The 23,378-nt window shown below is 40.3% G+C and overlaps 1 protein-coding gene across 8 annotated transcripts in view; it reads right to left on the reverse strand.

Moving 5' to 3' along the window:
- Positions 1-15,456, reverse strand: part of LOC115380131 (R3H domain-containing protein 1-like) — a 93,565-nt gene extending 78,109 nt beyond the window's left edge. For 3 of the 8 annotated variants that reach the window (XM_030081197.1, XM_030081199.1, XM_030081198.1), the window contains exon 1: positions 15,284-15,450. The gene's annotated coding sequence lies outside the window, so the exon portion shown is untranslated. Of the gene's footprint in view, positions 1-15,283 lie in introns of all 8 variants that reach the window. The other 5 variants (XM_030081196.1, XM_030081195.1, XM_030081200.1 and 2 more) reach the window with 5 other exon arrangements.
- Positions 15,457-23,378: the final 7,922 nt, after the last annotated feature.

Genomic DNA, 23,378 nt, shown 5'->3' on the forward strand with positions numbered 1-23,378 from the left:
TTTTCTGGAACAAACGGCTTCAAACTATGAATGCACTTTCAGTGACTTGGCAGCACAAAACGTGCTGGCTCAGCTTGGGAGAAGAGAAACTGAGAGGCAGATCTAACCAGACATGTTGTCACACCCACTTTTCTATCTGTCTGCTCTCACAGATTTGGAGATTGAGCCATTAACAGATGGTATCCTTACAAAAAAAGCACGGAATCAAACGACAGCCATTTGACTTCATCCAAAACATTTAATGAGAACTGAGGCCACCAGCCAAAGATTCTCAGCCTTCTGTAAGTGCCTATGCTCTGATCCATCCCTCCTCCACAATGGATTCTCCATCAGATGTGGTTATGGCTGGAATTTGTAGGGGGTTTGGAGGGAGGATCGTTAGGTAATAGGGTGCCAGAGGACGATAATAGAAACAAGCAAGGGTTTCAGCACTGGTGCCCAGCTGGTGTGTTGTACGATGGGGAAAGGTAAGTGGCGGGAGAAGGGGGTACGTACATTTGATTGGGGGTGGAGCTATGGCAAATGTTACAAGATTCCCAACACTGACAGGGTGAATGGATAGTATGTTAGGATTCCTCTTTATGGGAGCGTGAATGTAGTTTTGAAATTTTATGTTAGTGTTTTAATTACATGGAAAGCAGAAGTCCACTCAGAAAATTCTATAGCACCAGTATATAAGTTTATTGAACTGACTCATATCAGGGTTCCCCTTTACAGCTTGTGTGGGTAACTTTAGAATGGGTGGACTACCATTCTAAAGCTACCTGAGTTCAACAATTTGAACTCTGTGAGGAACCAGGAAGTGGCTTGCCATAGCTACGATCCACTAAATTACTATAGCTAAGGTGAGCTAGGTGGTGTTTTTTTTGGTAGTAAATAAGCATGCATGATAGCAATGCAAGTGCATGTGCACAAGACATGTCTGGATTAAGACTGTGACACTTCATGAGATGGCTCCTTGTTAGATTTGTCCCGATTGGATTTTGAAAAATGAGATTACAGCCCCAGGGGCTCTCTGGAAGACCAGATGTTTTTCCTCAGTGCATTTTATTTCGATCAGATCCTCTGTGTACACTGGTGATTTGTCAAATTTATGAAACAAAAAAGTTACCAACAAAACTTTTAATGTATTAAACTGTGGCATATTTCCCTATTAACAAGTAGGCAATTCATTTCCATTGGACACAATGCTGCTGCTGTTGCTATTAAAGGCAATTAATACATGAACCACTACCATGCACCCACCCCCTTGTTGCCAGATTTACATTGTCAACCTGTGGGAAACACTGTATATGTTTGGCCTGAGGGTGGCACTAGAGGAAAGGTCAGGAAGTCACCACAGCTGACTGGGTGTTGGATAGCATGAATCTACCGATCAATATTCATTTAAATCGGCCCTTCAGTATAACATTGACACATAAAAATAAAAACTGTTCAATATGAAGCAAAACTGAACTGTAAAAAAAAAAAAAAAAAAAAACGCTAACCAGGAAAATACAGGAAAGGTCAGAGGGTCACCAAAATTAAGAGCAATCTTCCTTTAAGACAGTGGCTCCCAAACCAGTCCTCAATGTCCTCCTGCCCTGCAGGTTTTTGTTCCAGCTCTACTCTTGCACACCTGACCCAATTAAGGCCTATGCACCTTTATGCACGCCCTGTTCAGGTAGATCTGTTTCAACCAATCAGCATGAAGCCCTTAAATGGAAAAGACATGAAAGAGTAGAGCTGAAACAAAAACCTGCAGGACATGGGTCCTTCAAGACTGGTTTGGGAACTACTGCTGTATGAATGCAGTCATCAAACATTATGCCAATTTACTGACTAGATTTAATGATATCTTGTATAAAAGTTGACATTTTGGCCTGAGGGTGGTCCTAGAGTAAAAGTCATGTTCTCACCAAACAGGGAGCATGCTTTGGGTGAATATACTAACCATATTTCATGGTGATCACCCCGATAGATGTTGAGTTATTGTGTACAAGGCAACTTTTTGCCGGACAGTGGCACTAGAGGGAAGGGACGTGATGTCACCAAAAGTGACAGGGTTTGTCTTCTGGGGAGCCTAAATGTTATGTTGCATAAATTTCATGGCAATCCACCGAACAGATCTAAAGATATGTTGCCTTGGAGAGAACTGTTGCAGATGACCAAAACAGCTGTTCTCAAACAACCATATCAGTGATTTTGCATGTTATATAATATAGCATATTATATACAAAATTGATAAACTTCACATTTCTGCTAATCTTTTCCCAAAGCAAGCAGTGGTATTTTTGAAGTCTGATACAATTTTCCCTTCCTTTTATCTAGCCATTGGTTTCTGGTCATTCCACTAAGATATGAAAATGAACTTTGAAAGACTTCAAACTCTCTTCACACCAGTATTTCATCACCGTAATAAAGTCCTATACATTAGTTTTCCCTAAAAGCAGCAGCACTGTTATGTTTTCATTAACTGAATCGCTTGGAATTGGGTGGAGTGAAACTGTCTTTCTGCTGGAAAATAGTTTCCACAGCCAAATATCAATTCCATGGTTTATGAATGGCAACAACTTTGTTAGCTGCAGGAGCAGAACATTATAAAGGTGGGTGTTTCAACAAAAATTCATATTTGAAGATCAAGGGATTGTGATTATAGCCTATGTTATGAAATCTTTAGTACCCCTACATGATTTGCATAATGGCTTGTTGCAATGTAAAATGTGGCTAAATTGTAGTAAACTGGTCAAACATTCAAAATCACTGGTGTGGTCTTTTAGGCCCTGCCTTCCAGCAGGAACAAAACAGAATCCTGAGCAAAGCAAGACCTAAGAACTGCTTAATACCACTATGACAAAACACGCTTTCGATCTCAATAGAATGATTAGACCCTTGGGCCATTCCTCTCTCTATTTGAGGCACAGCACTTGAATTCACGAGTATCAATTTCCACGTTTGGCATGGACTGTTTCTTTGGGAAAAGGCAGAAAAGGTGCCTAAATAACTGAATGCTGAGTAGCACAGCCCCAGCACTCGACAGGCACTACATTATGAAAATCACTGCAAACACTATGATGAGATGTACTGATAGCACATTTTCACTGCCAACACAGATTTCAGGTGCTAAACACACAGCATCCACAATTAATAAGCACCAATCAGATCTATTACTTTAACAGGTCAACTTGAACCTTACAATAATGTGATTCCTAATTTTAATCCAGTATGATTCTGCAGTATCTGTAATTTTAAATCTAGATAATCAGAAGCACTTTTGGCACACTAAAACCCTTTCTGCATAAGAAATAATAAACAGGAACATACAGAGATCTGTAATAATTCATCAACCATCAATCACTTTTATTTTGTGCTAATTTGTCATGTCTATTGTTTGAAAATTAAAAGTTTGCATAATTTCAAAATAATTAATGTGAGGACAGAGTTCCCCTAACGATGGTAATCCCATGCGAATAAGACTGAGTCACAATTTTGGTGCAAGATCTTTTCCTTTTCTTTTAGACATGCAATACTTTCTGCCATAAAAACAAAACTAAATGTACAAATGGAATCAGTAGGACAAAGTGAGCTTTAGCATTGCAGTGTTAAAGTTCAGGGCAGAGGTAATTTCAGTAAATCCCATTATCCTGAGCAAACACAAAACACATAGATCCTCACAACATACTAGCTGAATTTATAGGGCTTAAGATCTGATAATCTAGTTTGACTTGACATCTCCTTATTGTAACACTAATATTTCTGTGGCAGTCAACAGGCTGTCTAATACAGAATATGTTAAGCTCCAAGATCAAACATTCTGATGGACACTGTGGCAGTGGAGATTTGTGCCCCTAGTGCAAGTACACTAATCACAAGCACCACATCAGTGAAACAAATACAAAGGAGGAATAAACCAAACCTTCTTTGGTGGTGAGAATTTCAAAACAATGTGACTTATCCTTTGTATGTCAGCAAGCAGGAAGAAATAGCTTATTCTGAAATTTGGATTGAGAATAGAACATTTGAAATGGAAATGCTCTGCACTAATATTAATGTGTGTATAGGCAGAGGTGCAGATTTTATCATATTCTTACAGACTAATGCCTTTATTTGGACAAAAACTACAGAGACTCTTCATCGCATGTAAACTGTAAACCACAGCAAATGAAAAAAAACATACCCCATAAAAAAAGACCCCCTTTACTAAATTAATCCAGTTTGTAAAGGGTGCTCAACTTGGACCATTTTGTCACTAAATGAAATCCATTTTCCATTCTCTGCACTAGAGAGATCTACTTTCGTTGAAGCCTGTGGTGCTATTCCTTATAGCCGTAACAAAGGAAATGAAAGACTTCCCGTCACTCATGTCTTTCCAACATTATAGCAGGAAGGAGAGGGGGAGAAAGGGAAAAAAAATCAGTTAAGTAATTATAGCTTGTCCCACAACTTCAATGTGCAGTTGTCTTTCTTTCACATGCATAAAGAAGAAAAAAACATGGCCGGTATTCAGGTTGGAAACACCTGGCACGGGACTTGTGAGACAACACTTGCAAAGCGTGCGACCAATTCATTTGCATAATAAAGAAAGCATAATGGCAGCGTATACTAATTAAGCCTCCGACAGCAATTTGCTTACAGGAGGGAAAATGGGGGAAAAAAGAAAGTGACAAATACGTTTATTTACATTTTTCCCCAAGGACATAGTGATTCCTGCACATTCTCTCAGAAAAGAGGGGGGGGGGGGTCCTAATGAGGTCCCTTGGGGTGCGAGGAGAGCCTCCTCTATTTGGTGGAAAACGTGACAGAGCTCCTATGGACACAGTTCCATCCTCATTAGACGACAGGCAGCATCCACTCTGGGCCCTGCATGTGTCAGTGAGCAGTGACATCGCTGCTCTACGCTGCCACACTCTCACTGAGACACAAGACAGGTGAGTGGGGGTGGGAACTAGGGGAGGTGAGGGCTGCCGTGGGAGCACAGGATGCATGATCCGGCAACCAAATGTTGGATGCATTTGATTTCCTTCCTCTTGAGCCTCAGAATATCTAGTGTAAATTTCTCCCAAAATATATATAGATATATAAAAAATATATATCTTCATTTCTTGCTAATTTGCTAATTGCCTTTTCCCCATATTTCTGAAAGGACTCAATGAATTTGTTCAGGTTTCAAAGGGTTAAATACCTGCAAAAGGCATCTGAATGCAGCTTAAGAAATGTGACATCAACCCAGCATCACTGATCCGACATTTAAATATAATTTTAATAATTATAAATATATTTCGCTTGTGAGTTTTTAACAATATTTTTTGCTAATTTTCTGTCACACTTTTTTGGCAAATTTTCTGTTCGTTTTGTTGTTACTTGCTTTTTGGTAATGTTTTACTAATGTTCTCGTAATTTTATGGTGATTGGCTAAACGCCCTTTCCCTGTGCATCTTTTGAAAGAAATTCATTGGATTTGCTCAGGTATCAGAGGGTTGAACAGTGATTTAAGCACATGTACAACAGGTCTGAGATGAACTGTGTTCCTTAAATGACCTCCCATATAGTATATGTATTGATACAAAGAGCACTCTCTCACATTGCTTTTTATAGAACACCATAGCTCTCAGGACCACTTACATTTGCCCCTCCCCAGCCGTGCTTTCCCATGCAACATTCCTTAAGGACATTGACCTTTCTATCAAACAGGTATGGAGCAGAGTAACTCCTCACAAAGAAGGGCAACAGTACTGGTAGAGCGTTATTAATCCTTATAAGGACTGATGCATCGACTCCCCCTGCAAATCTGTGCCAGGGAAATCGCTCAGGGAAAAGAAACTAATTAGAAACACATGGGAGAGATCCGTAGCAATTAGGGGAAGGCTCATCAGCTGTGAACCTCTACCTGCGACAATGGCTCCACAGTGCACAGCACACAAGACAGGCTGAGTCCTCAGCACAACTGCTACCCCATGCCACCCCTTTCTCTGCAATGTGAAATATATGCAGGAGTTTGGCCAAACACTTCTGTGGGGGGCCCTGGAGAGCAGATAGCAGGGTCTTTCCAGCACATATTCAAATTTGGTCGGGCCTTGTCCTAGTGGTTGACCTCTACGTTGATTTGACAGAACATGATAGACCCCCTGCCTGCTTGGCAGACTGTAGAAATGAGAAGAGGGGGGCTCAGCAAAGGGAAACAGGATTTCATTCAAGCTGTGGCGAAGGACAGACAGGAAAACAAATACACAATTTCATGTGGAGGTAGATGGCATGCACACCTAAAAAAAAAAAAAAAGCTGCATTCCACCCTGACGTTTGACAGGCAACATTTTGTTACTGCAATCTTATAAGGGGTGCCACTGATCAAAAAATTTGCAGTTCAGATGGTATCACGGTTTTTGAGTCACAGATTGGATCATTTTACGGATTGAGGAGAAAGGACACAATCTCTTAACAGCGTTGGTAGATTTTCATTGATTTTCAGTGCATGTATTTCTAGCCTTATGGTAAGTCACTTCATGTCTCAGCCAACTCAGTCAGGCATGCCATATATACATTTATCTACACTACTCACAAAAAGTTAGGGATATTCGGCTTTCGGGTGAAATTTCAGGATGAACCTAAAATGCATTCTAACCTTTACAGGTGAACTTAATGTGACCTTCTGTAAACTTTTGAATGCACAATCCCACTATCCTGTGCGTTCCTCACACTTCATTACGTGACATTGTCATAGTAACAGGTGCCGCACTGGTTTAACACTTCTTATATGGAATAAAAGTCTAACTTGATGATTGTGAAGTCAGATTAAAAAAAAAATGAGTGAGATTTTCATCAGTTTTCAGGCACACTTCAGTGGACGATTTGACACAAGTTGTGTCAGCTGGGTTGTTGTTTCACTGTAATGGTAAAGTAAATTTTGCATACAGATTACCTCTATCATCTTGATCACACCGTACATTATCTTTGAGTCCAGCAGCTGTGATGTGCTTGGGTACAATAACAGCTATCCCCTGGCTGCTCCAGGTTATTCCTTAATATTTTTTAAAATTATCTGGCTTTATGACCTTTCTCATGACGGATGTTTTGTGATTCAGGGTGCACTGACACATGCCCTGAAAGACTGATGAGGTGAGCATCTAATAGTTTCACAGCCCACACTTGGGTGAATGCAGAGGTGGACAGATGGAAGAGCTGTCAGTCTCAAAGGGGAAGTTCAGTCATATTCACTGTCACATTCTTTTGTCGATAGAAAAAGTGGGAAATTTATTGTTATGGATACAATACAAAGACAGAAATTAAGAGTAGAAAGACTATGGTCCTGCTTTAACACCTAAAAAGAAAGGCAAAGAGAGGGAAGCTTTTCATGGTGGAGGATAAACCAGATAGAAACCTTGCTTGTCAAAAAGTTTAGAGGTAAGCAAATGGGACAAACAAAACTATAAAACTTAAAACTTATTAACAATAAGAGGAAGATCGTGGGGGTCCTGGCATAGTCTCAAATAGGGATTCCCTCATAGGGATTCCTAGCATTTCTGCTTTTCTGCCAGGTATTCTCATACTGGCAGAAAACCCTTATGATTCTCAGAGATCAACAGCAACCCAAAGGGCACATCACAAACACGTGACTCTTGACTGGCGGGATAACACACTGCATTTCAGGTACATTTTGCTATTCATTTTGCTTTAGGTAATGTGAGTGCAGGCCAGCAGGGGACTGGGGAGGGGGGGGGGATTTTTGCTTTAGTACGATACGGAGCAAATGGCACTAATGTGAGTAGGCCCTAAAAGGGACAGTTAACCCTAAAACAATGTTTGACCTATAAAATATGTTGACCTTAAGAATGTGAGTCACGCAGACCATAAAACCCATAACAACAACCAAAATCTTACAAACTAATATGGGGGGAGGCATTTAAAACAATATATGCAAAACGCAAAAATTAAAGGGGTTATGAGGTTACAAGATTACAAAGCCATAGGATTACCATGCACTTTAAATAATTCTGAGAAGAAAGAACATAGATTTCCTTGCAAGAAAAATAAGGCAGACAATTCCATAGCCGCTTTTAAGATTAAATAAAATTCAAACAACTCTAGCAACATAATGGCAAGACTAAACTAAAGCTGAATCATCTACAAAGTGTGCAATGAAATTAATCATAATTATTGTTAGAAACAAAAAACATAACATTATTCTATGATGTATATATGAAGCACAACAAGTAAGATTTTTGATATCCTATCATTTTTTATTATCATTATTATTAAAATAACAAGCTGCATGAAAGCTTGTCAAGAATAATATAATAAAGTTGAATAGGCTTGTTATTTCCACTGAGGTCCACGATAGTAAAAATCAGTGGAAAAAGTGATAGATTCTGCCAGTCATCCATGTAGTGCTAAAGAGATATGCAATAAAATTAAGTGCTTCCATGAGACACAATGGGCTGACAAGGTCATTTATTAATACTAATCACTCAATCACTGTGTTACATGGATTTTAGTAATCCATATATTTACCATGTATACCAGTTATCCAGTTTCTGGAATGGCCATGTAAACAGGAAATCCTGTTTCCATAGTCAGGTTAAAGGACCATGCAGTGATTCTGAATGTTTAGCATAGTGTCTACAAAATGTATGCATCAATGTGCATTTCTGTTGATCTTTTGCCAAAGCAAGCAGTCATATTTTAGAACTCCTATATCATTTTCCTACCTTTTATCCAACCATTGGTTTTCATTCATTCCGCTACAATTACAATATGAAAATGAACTTTCAGAGACTTCAAACTTTCCTCACACCAGTATTCCATCAATGTAATAAAGTCCTCTACATTTGTTTCCCTAAAAGCTGCAGCACTGCTGTGTTTTGATGACTGAATGAAAGCGTTACTCTGCCGACAAACTGTCCTGGGGAATATTATGTTCAACCAGACAATTATCAGTTCTATGGTTTTTAAATGGTGATGTCTTTGTTAGCTGCAGAAGCAGAACATTATAAAATGGCTGTTTCAAACAAGAAATCACATTTAAAAACAAAGGGATTTCCGATACGTTGTGAAATGTGGGTAAACTGCAATAAATGGGCTAAATATTCAAAATCCTTGAACCTGATTACTCTATTACTATTACGACAGTAATCTGGCTTCTTACGTGCGTGTGAATGTAGCTGGTGATTACTTAGCCGAATGCTGAGAATTTCGCAAAAATCTGTTTCATTCTTTGGCTCATACTTATTTGTTTAGACCAGAGTCAATTACAGGAAACAATAAGCAGTGCCAGAGAGTGTGTTGTTTAAGTTCCTTGGATGTTGTTAGAAGCCAATTAAAGCCAGACTATGCTTTTGCATCATTTTTAAGCAAACTATAGCAAACCAGTCCTTCAAAGATGCATATACATTTCAAGTAAGCACCCAGCATACAAGCAGGACATGATGTGTCTGCAGTGAGCAGGCTGCACTTGTCTGGTGAATGCCTCTTGGGGACAGAGGAGATCCTGATGTTAGTTCACCTTACACTACAGTTCATCGCCTCAGCATCATTAATATTCCCCTGACCGACAGGGAGAGAAGACACTAATGGCAAACATTAGTGAAGCTCAGATTAGTCCTAATTTGATTAGACAGCCTGCAAACCCCAGCAGGAGAACCCTACATGATTGTATCTGGACAGAGGAACTCTACAGCTCAGTGTGGTTTCTTGCACCCCATGCTCGTTTCACCAGTAGGCAGACAATCATGTTTCTTCTTGGGGATCAAACATACGGTGCCACAGCAGAGGTGCACGCCAAAGCCTTCCTGTAGCTGTCTAGCTGGTAAAGGGCTACTGCTATTTTTCACCGATCACAATGTAGTATGTCTTCAGCTTCTAAAAAACAAAACAAAACAATGAATGGTGCTGAGTTTTACCCCTCTCAGCACATTACATAATATAAGGTTGTAAACTATTTGCTTTTTTTTTTTTTTTTGTCGTTTTAGGTGTTAAAACCTTCAGAAAAGACATTTTAATTATTTTTTACATGATGCAGAACAACAACCTATGCAACCTCTAGTCAGAATATAGAATGTACAAATTGTGGATTGTCTGAGTAAGGAATAGATGCTGTCACACATTAGGTAGATTTCAACTCTTAAGATGTAATTTTGGCGACTTGGCTAAAGTATTTGTTCAGGCTCTCAATAGTAACAGCAGACATTTTTCACAGTAGTCTGTGAGGCTGCATCGAGCTAGCTAGCTCCTGTAGCTGATCCCTCTGCCGGAGATAGAGCATTCCAAATGGTGTTTGCTAAGCTAAAAGCCCGCCAGGGAGTGGGTTAGGAAGTGGAATAACTAATTTTATTATTCATGTACATAATTCTGAATGGGTCATATAACCAAGCAGAGCAAAGTATTTCAAAGATTTGTTGAAACACATGGTCCAAATGGTATTCAAACAAATTTTTTCTTCCCAACTTTTGAAGAAAAATTAAAATGTTATGTGGACCACTGCGTTTACTTTGGCTATGATATGACATGCCTCTGTTGCACTGTAGTCAGTGAGCTTCTGTTGCCTCAAGGTGGCATTAAGTGTCCATGTGCTGAGGTTTGATAACTTTGATAGGATGACCTCTGAGTTAGCAATTCTCTCCAGGGTTTGAAGGCTAATAATGTACAGTGATTTGTTTGTCCAGGATTGTCCCGAGTTCCGACAAACACAAAACACGGTTTTCAACACTGACTACAAAACTGTCCTTTTTTTTTTTTTTTTTGCGATTCATGCCCACAATTCAAACTAAACATACACATACTATAGACCAGAAGCCAGCGATGTCAGGTTTAACACAGATTAGCTGTCAGAGAATGTGTCACAGTGGTTTAGCCATTGAAGCAACAGCCTGCAAAACCAGCAGCCAAAACTGCAAGGTGAGAAGAGATGTTCCATATGGACACTGTGGTACACTGTGTCACTTACAGCTAAATTCATCCAACATCAACAACTCTTTTATTTGCTCCAATGTAAGACACTAACTAATGTTAGCTATCTTAGCACGCAGTTGTTAGCAAATAAAGACGACTGAATATTAATTATAAGTTACCGATGTTTTGACTTAGTTAAGAGTTGAGTACCATTTCAGGCTGAGAAAATATACCACATAGAAGAAACAGTGGTAATGTTGGTTGCAAGACATAAATACATTCTAACATACAATATCTTTCAACATTTTGTGAATGGGCGGCCAACTCCCGAGTAACCCAATCCTGTAGCTGCTCCTTATGCCGGTCCAAAGAAGGGAACATCATGGGGGCTCCCAAAAACCTCCAACTAACAGGTTGGTTTGCAAATTAGAACATAATGGTTCATTATTAACTACAACAGGTTAATCAAAGTACAGTGTTATGCCGAGGTGTGCTTACCTGTCATAAAACCCATCCACTCATTTACCTAACTTTAATCTGAGGAAGCCACTGCCTAAACTTAGCTAAATTTACAGAATGATTACATTTTACCTAGTGAACACGTTTATTGTTAGGCTTTACAGTTGTGCCTTCGTGAGATCCACTGTACAGATCAAAACCACAATGTGGGAACAATATCCTGGTGTGCTTTATACAAAATGGTAAAGCTGGATGATACAGTTTAGCTACCAATGGGCTAAAACATATGAAAGCTATGGGAAATCATAGCTAAACATTAGCTTAAAATAAAACAATATATTGACTCACCCTGCTGCGAACATTGTTGTTCCTGCATGTTTGTACTGGACAAATACTGTACTGAATAATGTAAGATTATCTTAATGATTTCAAATGCCAAGTTGCTGACTGATGAGAACATGTTATTAATTAGCTAATTTTGGTAACTGAGTGCCATTTTGCCAATGGCAATGGAAACTTAACTGTACAAATTCAACTCCTAAATCTGATATTTTTCCCAACTTTAAAAACAGTTCGAGATATAATTTTACCTGGAACCGACTGACATGTACAACTATAATATTGATTACTTCTAGAATTTGTATTCCTATCGGTCCTGACCTGTTTGGGTTCATATTATTTAGTTATTCTAACAGGTTTGATAGTGTCAGGCAGTGCAACGCTGGAGGGACTTAATTCGAGGCATGCAGGAATCTTGAATGATCAAGCATTGTCAGACCATCACACACTTTAGTGTGTCCCTTCAACTATACTGTTCTGGCAGTTCAGACAGGAATTAAGTCTGGAAGTAGTAATTCAATGTTCGTGAGCGAGTAGCTATTGCCACACCTGCCATGAAAGCAAAGGGAGATGCAGGTGTTGCTCCTGAGCACTCTCTCATTCTCACTTGCATGTCAGCTTGGGTTTTCAAAACAAAACATAATTTGATGCAAAAGAAAAAAATCAATTTAGGTGGACTGCCAAAACAAACACATACATACTAATATATTTGCAAACATACCAGTGTTATAGTATTATGTTTGGTGCCCTACAAGACACTGATATGGAGTAAAGTCTGCCCTAAGGTTGATGAATATGACGCCAACTTTGGCCTCCTCCTCCACCTGCACCCAGTTCAGATGTGTTCATACCACCTTCAACTGACAGGCACAGAAGACTGAGCAAGTTTGAACATGTTGCCTCCTGTAGTGCCTTGCAAATAGGCTTAATGACGTTGAGCATGTGTGCTGACCTGATAGATAAGAGACCAAGACCTGACACTTGGAGGCAGGAAAATGGATCGCTATCTTCTTGATCATTGGCTGTTACTGAAAACCTCACATGTAGTCCATCATCAACCAGTGAAATCCGACAGGAGGCCTGGTTCACCACTGAGATGCCACTGCACAAGGGACTACTGTCACAGAATGACTGAAGCTCATGTGATCAACTCTTTATTACTTTCAGAGCATGTACTGCTGTGATCCATCATACAGGACAGTGAGGCTCCACTAAATGGTCCCAGACACCAATACACAGCACATGGTGAATTTTATCAAACCAATATTGGCCTACTGCATAAGATTTGCTACTGTACCTTTTCAAAGATGTGTTTGTCTGACAGTTTTTAATGTTACCCATCTTTGCTGTCATGAGTCACTGAGTCAGAGTCCAAGTTAAATTCAGGACATCACTTCAGGCAACTGAGCATCTAAAGAGCCAGGATCTTGCATTACAAAACTATGAGCATTTAACTTGCTGCATGACTTTGTAAAAAATAAATAAATAAATAAAAAATAAAAAATTGTAACATAAAATAAACAACAACAATAAGAAGAAGAAGAAAAAAATTAAATATTCCTGTGGGAGGCCACTGGGAACAGTCGAGGTGTAAGGTGCAAAAAAAAAAAAAAAAAACACTTCCAAGGAATTTAATATATTAAATAAATATACATATATCAAATATATTTTCTTTTTGATATTAAATACAGTATTTATACAGTTAAGGGCATAGAGGGCAAATGGTCCATAAATCCTGATATGCACTATTTGTCCTTTCTTTGCAGGATATTTTTAATACTCTAAGAGAAGAGAAATCAGGGCTCAATTTATGACATAAGGCAGTGAAAAATACAGGAAGTCAAATCAATATATCACACCAGTGAATGTTAACTAAATGCCAAAGTGGAACAAATTCTTAAACAGTAGCCATGAACAAAAAAGCAAAAATGAAATATTGCTGTATTCCGCTTTTTTAAACAAATCATACTCATTCTAAATAAACATTAAGAAAACTGTTGTACACATATTAATTTGGAAACCAAAGACATTGTCATTGGTACACAGTGTCAATCAAAATATTAGCCATTGGTGTGCTGGTTGAGATAGTTATTTGTCAGTACAGACAAATTTGCATTGAAATGGTCACCATTACAAATGGTCAGAGGCTGTTCCCATTTTAAACGCAACAAGCTTTTTTCCTGTCAGAGAGCAAGTTACAATTCCTGGAAAGTTATTCCAACAATGCTGCATATATGTTTTAAAAGGGTAGTGTGTTGTTCTGTGAGTCTTTAAAACCAAATGACTGATCCATGTAGCCAGGGAACTGTCACAGCATGCAGCTCTCACAGACCTTCAGGGTCTCAAATATACTTGACATCAGTGTGATATTCATTAACAGGCAGACATTACGCCTATAGAAATACGAGTTGATGCAGCAGTTACTTTTCATTTTTAAATAATCGGTAGGTTGCAATGGCTCATTAATAAGTGACTACAAATAAGTATTATTATATTGATCAGACTGGAAATGGGAAGATTTTGTAATGTCTCTTGATTCTGACCATTAATTTCCAACAGAAATTCAAAGACTGAAGCTGACGTTCGGTCCATCAGCTTATTCGCTTAAACTGTGCTAATACAACCCAAGAGAAGAGACTGAACTTTTCCACCTTGTGCCGAACACCACTGGAACCTGAGCGGCTACCGTTTTGAACAGCTGAAAAGCTGAAGCAGCGGCGGACATGGTGTCATGGTTCCAGAGAATGCCCTGCTCCCTGTCGGGAGCTGAGGCAGGCCTCACATGCTCCCACACTGTGTTAGCTAGCAACCGATACATCTTACAAAAAAAAAAAAAAAAAAAAAAAAAAAAAAAACGTTGGCTCACAAGCGACAGGCCAGATAAACCCCGGGTCGTGCAATTATCCCGTAGCTATGTGAACAGAACTTCATATTGCAGGCAACTGATAAAGTAAGTCTACTTGGAAATTTTTGTGCATATTTTCATTACACGTGTCGGTTTGACAGCTGCTTTGTTTTCATTTCACTGGTTACTAGCTAGCTAACACACCGATGTTTGCTAATGCAAGGCCTCGAAGACATTCACAAATGATAACGTTGCCAAAAATGGTTCAAATTGTGTGCCACTGAAGTTAACTATTTCCTTCCTTGTCTAGTATCAGAGGCAATACATGAGGGAAAATGCCATTCTGTGTGTTTCTGGAAAACAGGGGATGTTTAATCATATCATAGCAGCACTGGGAACTCGTTTAGACTCCACATGAAATTAGCCAGCAGGTTGGGTAGCCCAGTGTCCAAGTTAACAACAATACACCCGTAGCAGAACTTCTGATTTATATGTTGAACCGGGAAAGCATATGTACATGAATTACAAGAAGTTACTAAATTGCGTGACACTATTACAGCAGTAGATGAAAACCTATCTTATGGGTGCTTCAATGTAAACCACTCAGCTAACTAGCTGGTCCGTTTCGGTAGCGACACTACAATTAGCTTAGCTGTTAACATTAGCAAGCTAACGCTAGCCAAGCTAACTTAGCCACAAGCGCAGATAATGTTCACGATTACAGAACATTCTCTTCAAGTGTCATTGGTTCTCGTCAGAAGACCGCCGAGTGTTTCTTACCTTTATTACTTGTGTGTGATCTGTGCTAATGATGTGCAGCTTTGTATTTATTTGTTTCTCTGTCTTGGTTGAATCGGCAGCATTAGAGCACGGCGAAAAAGCGTCTGCTGCAGCTGACTGATAGAGGGCGGAGGGGAAGAGTGGAACATGAGGAGTGACACCTCGTCTGTCCAATCACCATGAGGGTGCACGCTGTGTGGCACAGGTCGCTGTAGTACATACAGAGCCTGGTGACGCAAAACCTTCTGAAGCCACCAAACACTTGGGTAGCATGAAACTAAATAAAGATGAAGTAATTAGTGGGCAAGCTGGCAGCTTGCACACTCACGTTCTTCCTACTATTTATTTATTTATTTATTTATTTATTTTTCTTAATTTATTATTCCTTACGTTTTTTTGGCCTGTAACTCCTCCTACAGCTTTCGTTTTAGGACCACAAAATGAATTGGAAAAATGTGCGGCCCGAATGGGAGACGGAGACGGAATTCTCGAAATTCCTATTTTATGGCAAATTTCGGCCATCCGAAATGAATGGCCAAAAACTTCGCAAGGCTCCAGGGCGCAGAGCTATTGACCTGCGTCCACGCACCAAATACGAAGAACGTGCGTCTTGTGGAGAAGAAGCAGTGCATCGATTTTCAAGGCGCTCCGACTTGCCGTTTTTCCGCAGTTCCAGTTTGAAGTCGGAATTTCGGACGCAATACACACTAATGGCGGAATGTTCGGAGTGCCAGAGTGAGTGACATCACGGTTAGAGTGCAGCAGCCCTGAACAATCGTCTAAAAATGTTGTCTTTTACTTGCTCCCGTGACCACAGTTTTCACTCCACATGCATAAATTTGGGTAAAGTAGTAGGAAAACTAGTTTTGCTTTGAAAAATGTAAATACAAAAGCAAAGTAGCTTAAACTTTTTAAACTGTGACACTTAACGAGGCAGGAGTGCCAGCTCTCTCCCCCATAGACTCCCATTATATCTGGAGCTGAGGCGGATCTACGGGTTGGCCTGGATGGGCGTAGGCCCACCCAGATTGACAGCTTGCCCACCCTATCAGATTCAAGACCAAAAAATAACTAACTAAATAAATAAATGTTTTAATGTCCTTTTTCCAACGTTTATTTTATGCTTGTTTACAACCTCTCGGCTCGTTTACCGAGAGTTTTTTTTTCTTTCATCATATCATTTTATGCATGTCTATCTAAAAAAATAAACAAAATGAAATAACAGGCCCATCCATTAGCCATGTTCTGTATCCGCCACTGATCTGGAGCCCAAAATCTAGGAGAGAAGGAGAAACACATTTTTTAAACTTGCTCTAGGGCAGCCATTTAAAATAGCTGCCAACTTTTCAAAAAACCTTGATATATTTGATATATATTTTGAAATATATATATATATATATATATATATATATAAAGTGTGTATATATATATACACACACATATATACATATACATACAGTACAGGCCAAAAGTTTGGACACACCTTCTCATTCAATGCGTTTTCTTTATTTTCATGACTATTTACATTGTAGATTCTAACTGAAGGAATCAAAACTATGAATGAACACATGTGGAGTTATGTACTTAACAAAAAAAGGTGAAATAACTGAAAACATGTTTTATAGTCTAGTTTCTTCAAAATAGCCACCCTTTGCTCTGATTACTGCTTTGCACACTCTTGGCATTCTCTCAATGAGCTTCAAGAGGTAGTCACCTGAAATGGTTTGCACTTCACAGGTGTGCCTTATCAGGGTTAATTAGTGGAATTTCTTGCTTTATCAATGGGGTTGGGACCATCAGTTGTGTTGTGCAGAAGTCAGGTTACTACACAGCCCACAGCCCTATTAGACAACTGTTAAAATTCATATTATGGCAAGAACCAATCAGCTAACTAAAGAAAAACGAGTGGCCATCATTACTTTAAGAAATGAAGGTCAGTCAGTCCGGAAAATTGCAAAAACTTTAAATGTGTCCCCAAGTGGAGTCGCAAAAACCATCAAGCGCTACAACCAAACTGGCACACATGAGGACCGACCCAGGAAAGGAAGACCAAGAGTCACCTCTGCTTCTGAGGACAAGTTCCGAGTCACCAGCCTCAGAAATGGCAAGTTAACAGCAGCTCCGATCAGAGACCAGATAAATGCCACACAGAGTTCTAGCAGCAGAGCCATCTCCAGAACAACTGTTAAGAGGAGACTGCGCCAATCAGGCCTTCATGGTCAAATAGCTGCTAGGAAACCACTGCTAAGGAGAGGCAACAAGCAGAAGAGATTTGTTTGTGCCAAGAAACACAAGGAATGGACATTAGACCAGTGGAAATCTGTGCTTTGGTCTGATGAGTCCAAATTTGAGATCTTTGGTTCCAACCGCCGTGTCTTTGTGAGACGCAGAAAAGGTGAAAGGATGGATTCCACATGCCTGGTTCCCACTGTGAAGCATGGAGGAGGAGGTGTGATGGTGTGGGGGTGTTTTGCTGGGGACACTGTTGGGGATTTATTCAAAATTGAAGGCACACTGAACCAGCATGGCTATCACAGCATCCTGCAGCGACATGCCATCCCATCCAGTTTGCGTTTAGTTGGACGATCATTTATTTTTCAACAGGACAATGACCCCAAACACACCTCCAGGCTGTGTAAGGGCTATTTGACCAAGAAGGAGTGAGGTAGTGCTGCGGCAGATGACCTGGCCTCCACAGTCACCGGACTTGAACCCAATCAAGATGGTTTGGGGTGAGCTGGACCGCAGAGTGAAGGCAAAGGGCCAACAAGTGCTAAACACCTCTGGGAATTCCTTCAAGACTGTTGGAAAACCATTTCAGGTGACTACCTCTCGATCTCGATTACTGAATTTAAGAACAGTAACATTACATTACTGTACTACCAACAAATGTAATGTTAATACCGTAACAGGTTGATAATGTGTTACTGTCATCTGCAATACTGCAGTGTTTCAGGTAACATGTTACTTTGTATTGCATTACACTTAACACTGTCGCATTGGCCAAATCCAAGCCCTTTCTGCCCAGATCCCATATTTGACCATAAAGGCCTGATTCGCGCAGTCTCCTCTGCACAGTTGATGTAGAGATGTGTCTGCCACTAGAACTGGCATTTCTCTGGGCTCTAATCTGAGGTGCTGTTAACTTGCGATTTCTGAGGCTGGTGACTCGGATGAACTTATCCTCAGCAGCAGAGGTGACTGGGGATTAACTCGCCTATAATATAATATATAATATGTATATATATAAAGCCAACTTGGTTTAGCCTCAGTAGAAGCCCTGAGAAAATCTACCTCCCTCTCTCCATCGCGGGTTTAGGATTTAGGATTTGGGATAGCGCAGCCTGCCCTTAAAGGCAATGGCACCTAGCACACTGATTGGTTTAACTGGCGTAACGCCCAAAACACGCCTATGCATAATATAGCGGGTAGCGCAGGTGTTTTGCGGATAGTGGGAGGTGCACAAGATAGCAACTTTTACGGGGGAACGCCCCTTCCTAAATCCGCAAATAGTGGGTTTAGGGAGTCTGGCGCAAGATAGGGCCCTTAGTGTTTAACCTGATGTAGAAAAGCAAAAGATAATTTCCAGCAATACAAAATGAAACTTAAATGAGTGTGGGACAGACCTCTAAAGGCCCTATGAAATGACCTAACATGACTTCTACTTTCCGTAAAACAGAGCATCTGACAGAGCAATAAAAGTCTTTAAACATCCTCTCTCTTCCACTTATCCATTCAAATAAAATGGTGTTTCTCTCCCAGACTGATATAATATTGGATTGGGGTTTAGTCTGTCCTATTGTTTTACACTTGTGAGCGATCCTTTCCTGGACTATGTGCTGCCCAAACATTCTGTTTCAACAGGATATACATCAAATCAAGAGAGAAATAGTCCAAGAGTCCATGGGTTCTTTAAAATGAAACTCCTGGACTCACAGTCTATGGTCATAATGAATTTAATGACTACAATAATTTTTAAATCTGCTTTTGAAATTTATAACGCCCAGTCCCCATGAGACTACCTGACCCCCTTTCCAACAATGTATTTGGGATGTCTGAATACTGCCTGAGCTCGAACCTGTGGGACGATGACCACGTGAAAGGCCCTGGTAGGAATCTATTCCATAGCCTATTATGAACTAGCACTGCTTCTTATAAACTGTTTAAAAGGCCAAGTCAGGTTATTTATATAGCGAATTTCATACAGATATACAGTACAGGCCAAAAGTTTGGACACACCTTCTCATTCAATGCGTTTTCTTTATTTTCATGACTATTTACATTGTAGGTTCTAACTGAAGGGATCAAAACTATGAATGAACACGTGGAGTTATGTACTTAACAAAAAAAGGGGAAATAACTGAAAACATGTTTTATATTCTAGTTTCTTCAAAATAGCCACCCTTTGCTCTGATTACTGCTTTGCACACTCTTGGCATTCTCTCGATGACCTTCAAGAGGTAGTCACCTGAAATGGTTTTCCAACAGTCTTGAAGGAGTTCCCAGAGGTGTTTAGCACTTGTTGGCCCCTTTGCCTTCACTCTGCGGTCCAACTCACCCCAAACCATCTGGATTGGGTTCAGGTCCGGTGACTGTGGAGGCCAGGTCATCTGCCGCAGCACTCCATCACTCTCCTTCTTGGTCAAATAGCCCTTACACAGCCTGGAGGTGTGTTTGGGGTCATTGTCCTGTTGAAAAATAAATGATCGTCCAACTAAACGCAAACCGGATGGGATGGCATGTCGCTGTAGGATGTTGCTGCAGGATGCTGTGGTAGCCATGCTGGTTCAGTGTGCCTTCAATTTTGAATAAATCCCCAACAGTGTCCCCAGCAAAACACCCCCACACCATCACACCTCCTCCTCCATGCTTCACAGTGGGAACCAGGCATGTGGAATCCATCCGTTCACCTTTTCTGCGTCTCACAAAGACACGGCGGTTGGAACCAAAGATCTCAAATTTGGACTCATCAGACCAAAGCACAGATTTCCACTGGTCTAATGTCCATTCCTTGTGTTTCTTGGCCCAAACAAATCTCTTCTGCTTGTTGCCTCTCCTTAGCAGTGGTTTCCTAGCAGCTATTTGACCATGAAGGCCTGATTGGCGCAGTCTCCTCTTAACAGTTGTTCTAGAGATGGGTCTGCTGCTAGAACTCTGTGTGGCATTTATCTGGTCTCTGATCGGAGCTGCTGTTTACTTGCCATTTCTGAGGCTGGTGACTCGGATGAACTTGTCCTCAGAAGCAGAGGTGACTCTTGGTCTTCCTTTCCTGGGTCGGTCCTCATGTGTGCCAGTTTCGTTGTAGCGCTTGATGGTTTTTGCGACTCCACTTGGGGACACATTTAAAGTTTTTGCAATTTTCCGGACTGACTGACCTTCATTTCTTAAAGTAATGATGGCCACTCGTTTTTCTTTAGTTAGCTGATTGGTTCTTGCCGTAATATGAATTTTAACAGTTGTCCAATAGGGCTGTCGGCTGTGTATTAACCTGACTTCTGCACAACACAACTGATGGTCCCAACCCCATTGATAAAGCAAGAAATTCCACTAATTAACCCTGATAAGGCACACCTGTGAAGTGAAAACCATTTCAGGTGACTACCTCTTGAAGCTCATTAAGAGAATGCCAAGAGTGTGCAAAGCAGTAATCAGAGCAAAGGGTGGCTATTTTGAAACTAGAATATAAAACATGTTTTCAGTTATTTTACCTTTTTTTGTTAAGTACATAACTCCACATGTGTTCATTCATAGTTTTGATTACTTCAGTTATAATCTACAATGTAAATAGTTATGAAAATAAAGAAAATGCATTGAATGAGAAGGTGTGTCCAAACTTTTGGCCTGTACTGTATATTACATGAGTGTTGCATAAACAAATAAAATATACAAAGTATGAAAAGTATAAACATTTCAGTATGAAATGGATATATGGAAAAAAAAATGTAATGAGTGTTGTAATAATAATATATGAATAGAGTAAATGAATAGAAATGAATGAAACTTCTAAATAAACAATCAAATAAAATACAAAGGGTTGTCCTCTTCTGTAACTACTTCAGCGAGCGCGTGAATCAATGTATCGTCGGAATATTCTTTTTATTTGATTAGCTGGTGCATGGCAGGGCCTTCTGAACTCTACCTGGAACTCACTTGATTCCCCTACCTGTTCCACTGTTATAAAAAAAAAAAAAAAAATAGCGGCGCAACTTGGTGGGCGTTATCCTGGTAATTTCTCTGCATGAGAAATACAAGGTGTGGCGTGTGAGCGTGTGGACGGGTTGAAATGCGTGTGTCTCACGCCCAATGCATGAGACTTGAGAGCTTTGCTGTCTCTGGTTCAGGTTAGCTAAGCTAAGCATGCTAATGTTACTCTTCTGGGTTGTGTGTGTGAAGCTTCTGCAAACTTTGACTCGCATGTTAGCTCCCGATTCTTTTGTTGAAAACCCAAGAACAGACCGGAGTCAGTCTTCAATTTTTTTGATGCAATATTTATTTGGTCACATGTAAAGCAAAGCAGCGCTGGTCTCAGTATGACAGAGCTCCTGCAGGATCTCAGTCAGAAAGAGCCCCGATATCAGGAAATGATACACATTTATGTTCTTGGGCTTGGGCCTGCCCCGTACAGAGGTTGGACTTAAACGCAACCGAGAATAATTGGCCAGTTACCCGGACATGGACAGGCTAACCACTGTCCATGCCTTGTTTCTGGAATGTGTGATGCTATGTGTGTGAATGTTGACTGGGCATGTATCTCATGCAACAGACCTAAATAACAAGATAGAGAAAGTACATCTGGCTCCAGCTTTATCTGTCCTCTGCTTAGCGGTTCAAGCTGTCCTGAACTACGTAATACATTGGATAATGCAAGAGTCAATCGAACTATAAGGCCAATTGTAACACGCACAGAAAAAAATATGCCATATGTATTTTTATTTCAAAACACGGGTTTTCAAGACAAAGACTTGTTATGACACACACCACCAGTGTTTGTAGTCAGCACATTGCTTACATCAGAAACCTGGAATTCCAGGTTTCTTCCAGGTTCTAGTTTCAGCCTCACATTGCTGCTCTACACCAAATGTCCTGCTTTGTGTGTGCTGTATGTGTTCTTTCTCCGGGGTCGGACCTTTGGAGTAGGAGCTGTGGACTACCTTACAGGGATTTCCAAAGAATCTTAATCTGGAAGTTATCGACTGGAGTACCAAGGAATAACCACTGCCACTTGGCAACCTGCTGTGGGTTCATTTGGTCTTTGGATTCCTCTCTTGTTTGCGCTGCTTGAATTGGATGGAATTACTGTATGGACTTGGGGACTTTACACTGAGTCGTGAGTTCCCACGGAGTTTCAGACATTGGCAGAAAAGAGGAACTGCTGATGCAGAGTGGTGACTGTCTCCTCTCTCCCTTTTTCAGATTAATCATTTAGTCACAGTAATCAGCCTAACCTCAATTTTATGGATTGTTTGGATTTTTCTGAAAGTTTGATGAATTTTTAGATTTCGTTATGCTGCTTTGCCCTGCTTATTTTTGCAATAAATGTTACTAATCTGGATTTTAAGTATATTTGTGGACTTCCCTTTTTATGATTTTTGGGTGACAATAAAATATTAGGTTGTGGTGTGCATGTTTTAAGGGTTTTTGTGAGGGTTACTCCAGCCATAGTAAATTAACAGATCCTTGTGGCTATTTTTCCAAGCCACTAAATTAAACCTAGCAAATAACAAGTGCACAGATCTATTAGAGAAGAGCTGCCGTTAACGGGTGTGGCTGTTGCTTGCATTCCGCTTGAGGATTATTCAGGTGGGTGTGGCTCCAGTGGACCCAGGGTGGACACTCAGACGAAGTTAGTTAGTAGCTAGGCATGTCTTCTTGCCACCGGCTTAAACAGACCTCAGCAGGGCTAGAGGTGTGAGGTTGGGACCCTTTTAGACAGAGAGCTGGTCCAGACCACCTGTACAGGGGTAACTGGGATCTAATACGTGGCACGTGTTTATAGCTGTAGCTATAAACATGCTGACTCAGCCCTTTTCTGTATCTCCTCTCCAGGTGGAGACGGTCCTACAGAAACTAGTCCAGGAGCTGGAGGAGACCAAGG

This window comes from Myripristis murdjan, chromosome 21 (genome assembly GCF_902150065.1).
Source record: "Myripristis murdjan chromosome 21, fMyrMur1.1, whole genome shotgun sequence".
In the NCBI taxonomy this organism is placed as follows: Eukaryota; Metazoa; Chordata; class Actinopteri; order Holocentriformes; family Holocentridae; genus Myripristis; species Myripristis murdjan.